The sequence below is a fragment of the Silurus aristotelis genome, assembly GCF_946808225.1.
Source record: "Silurus aristotelis genome assembly, chromosome: 9".
Taxonomy (NCBI): Eukaryota; Metazoa; Chordata; class Actinopteri; order Siluriformes; family Siluridae; genus Silurus; species Silurus aristotelis.
In genome coordinates this window covers 28,218,847-28,227,382 of record NC_139582.1, presented here as the reverse complement: position 1 = coordinate 28,227,382, position 8,536 = coordinate 28,218,847, and positions in this window count along the sequence as shown.

Here is an 8,536-nt window from a genome sequence, read left to right as displayed (position 1 = left end):
CAATGACCCGAAGCGTACGTCAATGCACTGTAAGCGTTATTTAGAAAGCAAACAATTGGCTGGAGTGTAATTGACTATTGAATGGCCTGCCCAGTCACTGCACCTAAATCCTGGGAGCTCTGGGATGTACTGGATCACAATAAAGAAACTTGTCAACTTTAGCAAGTTTTTCAAGAGGCATAGAAAAGAATTTCAGATGAATGTTTGGAGAAACGAACTGTCCGGATACCAAGAGTGTATAAAGCTGTACATTACACTTACACTTAAATGACTGGGGTTGTTGCATAGAAAAAAAAGTAACATATATGTATATCTCAAAACCCATTATACATTTGTACAGTTTCCACACAATGCTAAATAAAGCAGACACAGGGCTCATCAACACTAGCTAACAATAATTAACTAGCTAGCTCCATAAATAAAATTAAAGAATTTTCTGAAGATGTTAGCAAGAAGGTTAATATAAAGCAAGTCTTTTTTACCTCTGAGATCAGGTAAAAAAAAAAAGCTAATAAAAGTTTTTTTTGTTAGCTAATAAAAAGTATGAGTAAAAATATTAGCTAATAAAGGCATGAGAGTAGGACATTATTTAAACTGTTTCAAGTTGATTGTGCAATTAAGAACAGCAGAAAATAAATTAGCTAACAAGCGATAATGATTTTTAACATGATATTACAACCACAGGCCCAATTGTAGTTAACGAACAAAAAACAAAAAAAACAAGCTGGGTTTACTAAAAATGAATTATAATTCATTTACAATTTACAATTATGAAATATATATTTGCATGCGAGCTAGCATGAGGTGAAGTTAGCTAATTATAAGATAAAAGCTGGGTAATTATGTATTTTGCATTCATTAGCAGGTTAGCAAAAATTACTAAATACACGAGAGAGCATGAGGTAAAATCTAAGTAATAGGAGTTAGGAAATTATATATTATGTATTTGCTAGGTAGAATACTGGGTAAATGTGTATAATATATTTGACATACTAAAACTAAAAGCTAACATGAGGTAAAGTTTTTTAATAAAACTCAGATAATAATGTATTATGTATTTAATCGCAAGCTAGCAAAGTTACTAAAAAAAGAAGCTGACATGAGGTAAAGGCTAGCTAATGAAAGCTAGACAATGATTTATTATACACATATATAGCATATGGAAATATGAGGTAGTGTGAGGTAAAGCTAGGATATAAAATTTTCGTAAATAAAGTCATGTATTCGCTAGCAAGCTACCAAAAATTACTAAAGAAAAGAGCTAACGTGAGGTAAGAGCTAATCTGTAAAAGTCTGTTTAACGTTTTTGCTAGTAAAGGATAGTAAAAATGAGGTAACATCTTACCAATAGAGTAATTAGGTATAATATATTTGTTAGCAAGCTAACAAGCTTCTTTTATCATGCAGTTAAGCTTGCTAATAAACGTGGAGTAATTACGAATTATCCAATAGCAACTAGCAAGGTGACAGATTGAGGAAAAAACTAGTTTTGGGATAAAGCTAGCTTTGTCTTCTAACATATTATAGTGAATAAAAAATAGAATCCATTGCTGTATTTTGTGTAATTCACCTTGTATGCAGACGTGTGTGTGACAGGCCACAACAACATACTCCACTCCTGTGGGTCAAAGGTCATTTTTAAGGTGAAAGGTGTGTGTGTGTGTGTGTGTGTGTGTGTGTGTGTGTGCGTGTGCGCGATTTCAGCTTTGAGTTTATAAGATCAGACTGCATATGTTACTCTGGTGTTTGTTTTTATAATTACACTGATTGTAGACGTGTGTGTGTATTTGCGTGTGCGTGTGTGTGAAGGCAAATCCCATTTTATCCAGAGCTGTCTACTTGTATTATGATATCACACTGCTGGTGTCCCAATCTCTTCTCACGTCCTTTAACCTCTTTTTCTTTTTTCTAGTTTTTGCTTTGCACTCCCTCGCTTTTTTCATTCCCCCACTTTTTATTTCATTCCTTTAGTTCTTGGTCCCATTCTCCTTTTTTCTTTTACGTCTCCTTTTCCATTTCTCTCCTGACTCAATTTCTCCATCCTATCCTTTTTCTCTCTTGTTCTAAGCACGCCTACATGTGTGGTTCTCTCCTAACTGCCTAGATGGGCAGGGCATCCAGGCGATCACAAACTACAAGACAACTTCACCAGCTTGTGACCATGTCGCCTTGCTCCCAGTTGCACTAAACCACTTCTACACCCGTTTTGAGGTGCAGAACAACGTGGAGGCAAGGTAGACCACTCCACTATGCAGAGTTAGCTTACAGAAGTCTGCTGGACCAGACAATGTTCCTGAAAGAGTGCTCAGGGAATGTGCAGAACAGCTAGCGGATGTCTTCACAGACATCTTCAGCATCTTCCTGAGCAGTGCCGTTGTTCCTACGTGCCTGAAGACAACAATCATCGTCCCTGTGCCGAAGAAGTCTACAGGCTCCTGCCTTAATGACTATCGTCCCCTCGCACTCACACCCATCGTAATGAAGTGCTTCGAGAAGCTGGTCATGAGGCACATGGTGACCCAGCTTCCACCATCACTGGACCCCATGCAGTTTGCATATCCTCCAAACCGTTCCACGGACGATACCATGACCCTCCATCTGGCCCTCACCCACCTGGACAATAGGGACACAAACTTACGAATTATGTTCATAGACTTCAGTTCAGTATTCAGTACAATCATCCCTCATCACCTAATTGAGAAGCTTACTCAGGCTGAACACTTCCCTCTGCATCTGGATCCTGGACTTCCTGACAGGGAGACCACGACCACACTGAGCACTGGGGCCCCACAAGGCTGTGTGCTCAGCCCACTGCTGTTCATTTTGCTGACTCACAACGTTGTAGCACAATGCACAGCTCGAATCACATCATGAAGTTCGTGACTGTGGTGGGTCTCATCAGCAAGAACGACGAGTCAGCATACAGAGAGCTCCATCACCAAGAAAGACCAGCATCACCTCTACTTCCTGAGAAGGCTGATGAAGGCCTCCCTCCCCCCATCCTTACCATGTTCTACAGCGGGATCTTCGAGAGCATCCTTAGCAGCTGAATTACTGCCTGGTTTGGGAACTGCACTGTCTCGGATTGCAAGACCCTACAGAGGATATTGAGGATGGTCGAGAAGATCATCAGAGTCTCTTTCCCCTTTATCATGGACATCACTGGAGAAACGTTATCTCATTTTACTGGGTAGTGTGTCAGCTATATATGGTTAAACTGACAATAAAAGCTCCTTGACTTGATTTCTTTTCCTCACACTTTTTTAGTTCTCTCTTTATTTTTTCTTCCCTTTACCTGTTGTATTTTTCTGCTTTCTTGCTGTCTTTCTCTCCCTCTCTCTCTCTCTCTCTCTCTCTCTCTCTCTCTCTCTCTCTCTCTCTCTCCAACAGGGCAGCATCTTATCTAAAACGCTTCCTCCTGCTGTTAGTCATAGTCTATTTCCCATTCACATTATCTAATTCTTTCTCAAATCTAACGAGGCATTTCATTTTTTATCTTTCTTTCTTTCGTTCGTTCTTTCTCAGTTTTTCCCCCTCTCAGACTATGTCGACTGGCTGCACATGGAGTTTGCGAGCCGTATATCTGCCAGCGCTTGGCTTAGTAGGGGACACAACGTAAGCCATTATCAAACCCAACCATCAGTTTCCACTTGAGTTTCAGCCCCTCCTCCACTCCACCACCTTCTTTCCTCCCTTCTTTGCCTCTCGTCCCCACCCTCGCCCCCTCGCTCTGTAACTCCCAATAACCCTGCTCTCCTTTTTTATTAACACCAGCTTTCAGCTAAATAAATACCAATTTCATTCCTTCCTCCCACTCCCTTTTACATTCCCCCCCAAAAAAGAACCCCAATCGTCTTCATCTATCCTGCAAACAGCTCTTTAAAGCTCATAAAAGTCTTATTGGAGTTATTTTGCATGAAACGGTACACATTGTTGTCAAAAGGCTAAACACATATGGCTTCTCGGAAGATATGAGGACTCCAGTGTTGGCATATCATCAGAGAAAAAAAGGCTTTATTGTCTTTCCGTTGGTTGAACTCGGATGTGCAAAGCATGTGCACCATGTTTGACTGAATAAAAAAAAGAAGAAAGTAAACAACTTCACAATATGTTTTTTTTTGCTTTTGTTTTCCCGAGCATAGATAGATAATAGCTGCAAGCAACCCAAATATCATTACCATAGTAACATTTAAAATTTATTTATAGGCTCAGAACATTTAAATTAATGCTCCATGTTGATAAACTGAAGTTTTTCAAATGCACTTCAACAATACATTCAACTTCCTTTGGACATTTTCAGCAGCCACATTGAAATGACGCTCTGATTAAGTTACGAATTTCAATTGAACATACAAAAGTCATGTTTTTATCCATTTATAGTAACATTTATTTATGCCATGTAATGCTCAAAGAAACTTCCTGTTCCCACTTATTTTAAAGAAGTGGTAAAAATTCATTCCCTCACCAGCTTATCTTTCTTTTATTTTCTTTCTTTACATTTTTTTCTTATTTTTTTATTGTATTTTTATAAAATTTTATTCATATTCATATTTTATTTTCCAAAATAAGTTAGGTTAGTTTGGTTAGTAGGTTGGTCAAGTTACAAAGACAGTGACAGTGGAGACTCTACTTAAAATCATAAAAAAACTGACTTGTATGTGCTTCATCTCCAAACTGTTACTACCAAGTTGGAGGCACACAATTGTATACAATGTCTTTGGATGGAGTTAAACTTGAACTAGGAGACCCAAAAAAATGTCCATGTGACATTTTTTTGCAGAAGAAATGTCATTGTGAAATTTAGTTATTTTCCTGAAAAGTCATCGTTTCAATGGAAAACGCAGTTGTATATAAAGCAGAAGTGACCGTCAAAGACGTTTATTTATCGCTTTTATCTGTAGGAGTCATCTCTAAAACTGGTGCTTTGTGAAAGGCTTAGGTGACACAGGAACATTTCCTTTGTTTTTTCCGTATCCACATATTTTATTACCTAAAACAAGTTGGTGCAGGAAGAACAATTCAAACTGAAGCGATACCTTGTTTCATGGACATTCCGCAACATTAAGCGTAACTATAAACGGATCAAAATTAAGCGGAAAGACTACATAATGACGTCTGTTTCCTTTGTGACACTGCGAACCTCACACCTTACTTGAGTAAAATTATGTTGCTGTGTGTGTGTGTGTGTGTGTGTGTGTGTGTGTGTGTGTGTGTGTGTGTGTGTGTGTTTTTCTGATGTCATCAGGCTACAGGAAATCCAAATATCTTTCCGCACATTGACCTTTTGACCATTGACAGCCATTTGTTCCGTAAATTGGACAGTAATAAATCCGGGCCTTTCCACAGAACGCATTGCATCAGGGAGAAGAGTGGATGGATGGATGGATGAATGAAGAGAGAGAGAGAGAGAGAGAGAGAGAGAGAGAGAGAGAGAGAGAGAGAGAGAGAGAGAGAGAGAAGGAGACTGTGAGTCACAGCTTTATGGCAAAACACCCAAAACTGCTAATGTCACTAATGAGCAATGACTGTTAAGGCCATTATGCGGTGATGTGGAAGCTGTTTTACTTGGTTGTGAATAAAGGTCACCCTACACACACACACAACGTCAATCATAGCTGCTTTGTTAACTATGTCTTGGTTTTATTTATTTATTGCATTGCATTAGTTCTTTGGTTGAATTGAGATCAGCTTGTTGTTACAATGTACAACAATCGAATCCTTTCTTCCTGTAATCAGGAAAAAAAGCAACAGTCTGGTGCAATGTTCTTTCTGTAATACTACTGACTCATAGACTGGCTTAGCAGGAACGAGTATTTCACCATTTATCATAGGAAACAACACACCGGGGCGGTTTTGCCGCTTTATCACAGATCAACGTCCGAGAAAATGATTGCACAGTGCTTTTTTTTTTTTTGCAATATATATTTTCTAAAAAGACAAGAGAAAACCACACACACATATGTGTTTTTACAGTTTTAAGACATAGACAAAGAAATAATAGGAGATAGAGAGGCCTCTGGGTTCTTTCTAGATACACAAAACATTAGCAAAAGAAATATTAAACGCCCTTCAAGTTAAACAGGGTACTTGGGGAAAATAAAAAAGCGTTTGCAAATGTTTCAAATACTTTCAGTCCCTTGCGCTGTGTGAAGCGGCTCCTCTTTCCAGTTCCAATGTTTGGATGTGCTGGGTGCCGAGGCCATCTGTGCAGACTGGGAGGTACTTTGTGTAACAAACAGGAGTGAAGAGTAGATTGTTCGAAAAATTCTGAAAACATGATTTTTTTCACCACATCGAGAGTAAAAATCCATTAAGTCATGTATGATGTATGATGTAAAACTCCACCCTAAACCCCAACAGCTACTTTCCTGGACTGAAAACTCTTAGGGCTTTACGTTGCTATATGACCTGACTTGGAAATTAGTAGCTCAGGGGTTAAAATGGTGGACTTTTAAAAGTTCAAATACCAGCACTATCAAGCTACGACACTGTTGGACCCTTGAGCACATCCCTTAAACCACACCATTTGTAGAGTTCTACAAATGAGATTATATTGAGCCGCTATGGATAAGGGTGTCTGCAAAATGACTTAAATGTAATGAACAGTAATGTAGCGCTCGGCTAGTTAGCTTGTCTATGCGATGACTAGCGTGATCGCAAGCGCAAGCTTTAAATAATGCGGAGACAAAAGAGCCGGACTAAAGGACTAACGTGCCGCTGAATTGTTTATTTTAGGCAAAGGCAATGCAAGAGCTAAATCCTGTTGCATCACAACAAGCAAGCAGAACAGTATTTTGGGTAAAAATCCATGTCAGAAACATCTAAAAGAAGGCAAATCAAGTGGTTCAGGCTGGATTTTTCCTGTAACGTGTTAGAAATTTCAGCTCCAGACATTCTTAGTATAAACAACATTCACTTGGCTTTGAAGATTTTCACAGACAGGAAAAGCTCACACTCACACACATGTATACAACTGGGATATAATTTCAAGAAACGTGGCCAAATTTGCTGACTGACTCCCTAAAGTTCCCTTCAGGTCTTTGTGTGGGAAGTGTCTCAGCACTTTTGTACTAAATGAAGACACGGCCGGCCGGCCGTTTATCATCCAAGTGCTCCTGATTACCAATCAATCAAACACTGAGGCTCTGATAATAATGTCTGTAGTGTGGAGAAATATATATATATATATATATATATATATATATATATATATATATATATATATATATATATATATATATATATATACAGTGAGGAAAATAAGTATTTGAACACCCTTCTATTTTGCAAGTTCTCCCACTTAGAAATCATGGAAGGGTCTGAAATTGTCATCGTAGGTGCATGTCCACTGTGAGACACATAATCTAAAAAAAAAAATCCAGAAATCACAATATATGATTTTTAAACTATTTATTTGTATGATACAGCTGCAAATAAGTATTTGAACACCTGTCTATCAGCTAGAATTCTGACCCTCAAAGACCTGTTAGTCTGCCTTTAAAATGTCCACCTCCACTACATTTATTATCCTAAATTATATGCACCTGTTTGAGGTCGTTAGCTGCATAAAGACACCTGTCCACCCCATACAATCAGTAAGAATCCAACTACTAACATGGCCAAGACCAAAGAGCTGTCCAAAGACACTAGAGACAAAATTGTACACCTCCACAAGGCTGGAAAGGGCTACGGGGAAATTGCCAAGCAGCTTGGTGAAAAAAGGTCCACTGTTGGAGCAATCATTAGAAAATGGAAGAAGCTAAACATGACTGTCAATCTTCCTCGGACTGGGGCTCCATGCAAGATCTCAACTCGTGGGTCTCAATAGTCCTAAGGAAGGTGAGAAATCAGCCCAGAACTACACGGGAGGAGCTGGTCAATGACCTGAAAAGAGCTGGGACCACCGTTTCCAAGGTTACTGTTGGTAATACACTAAGACGTCATGGTTTAAAATCATGCATGGCACGGAAGGTTCCCCTGCTTAAACCAGCACATGTCCAGGCACGTCTTAAGTTTGCCAATGACCATTTGGATTATCCAGAGCAGTCATGGGAGAAAGTCATGTGGTCAGATGAGACCAAAATAGAACTTTTGGGTCATAATTTCACTAAACGTGTTTGGAGGAAGAAGAATGATGAGTACCATCCCAAGAACACCATCCCTACTGTGAAGCATGGGGGTGGTAGCATCATGCTTTGGGGGTGTTTTTCTGCACATGGGACAGGGCGACTGCACTGTATTAAGGAGAGGATGACCGGGGCCATGTATTGCGAGATTTGGGGGAACAACCTCCTTCCCTCAGTTAGAGCATTGAAGATGGGTCGAGGCTGGGTCTTCCAACATGACAATGACCCGAAGCACACAGCCAGGATAACCAAGGAGTGGCTCTGTAAGAAGCATATCAAGGTTCTGGCGTGGCCTAGCCAGTCTCCAGACCTAAACCCAATAGAGAATCTTTGGAGGGAGCTCAAACTCCGTGTTTCTCAGTGACAGGCCAGAAACCTGACTGATCTAGAGAAGATCTGTGTGGTGGAGT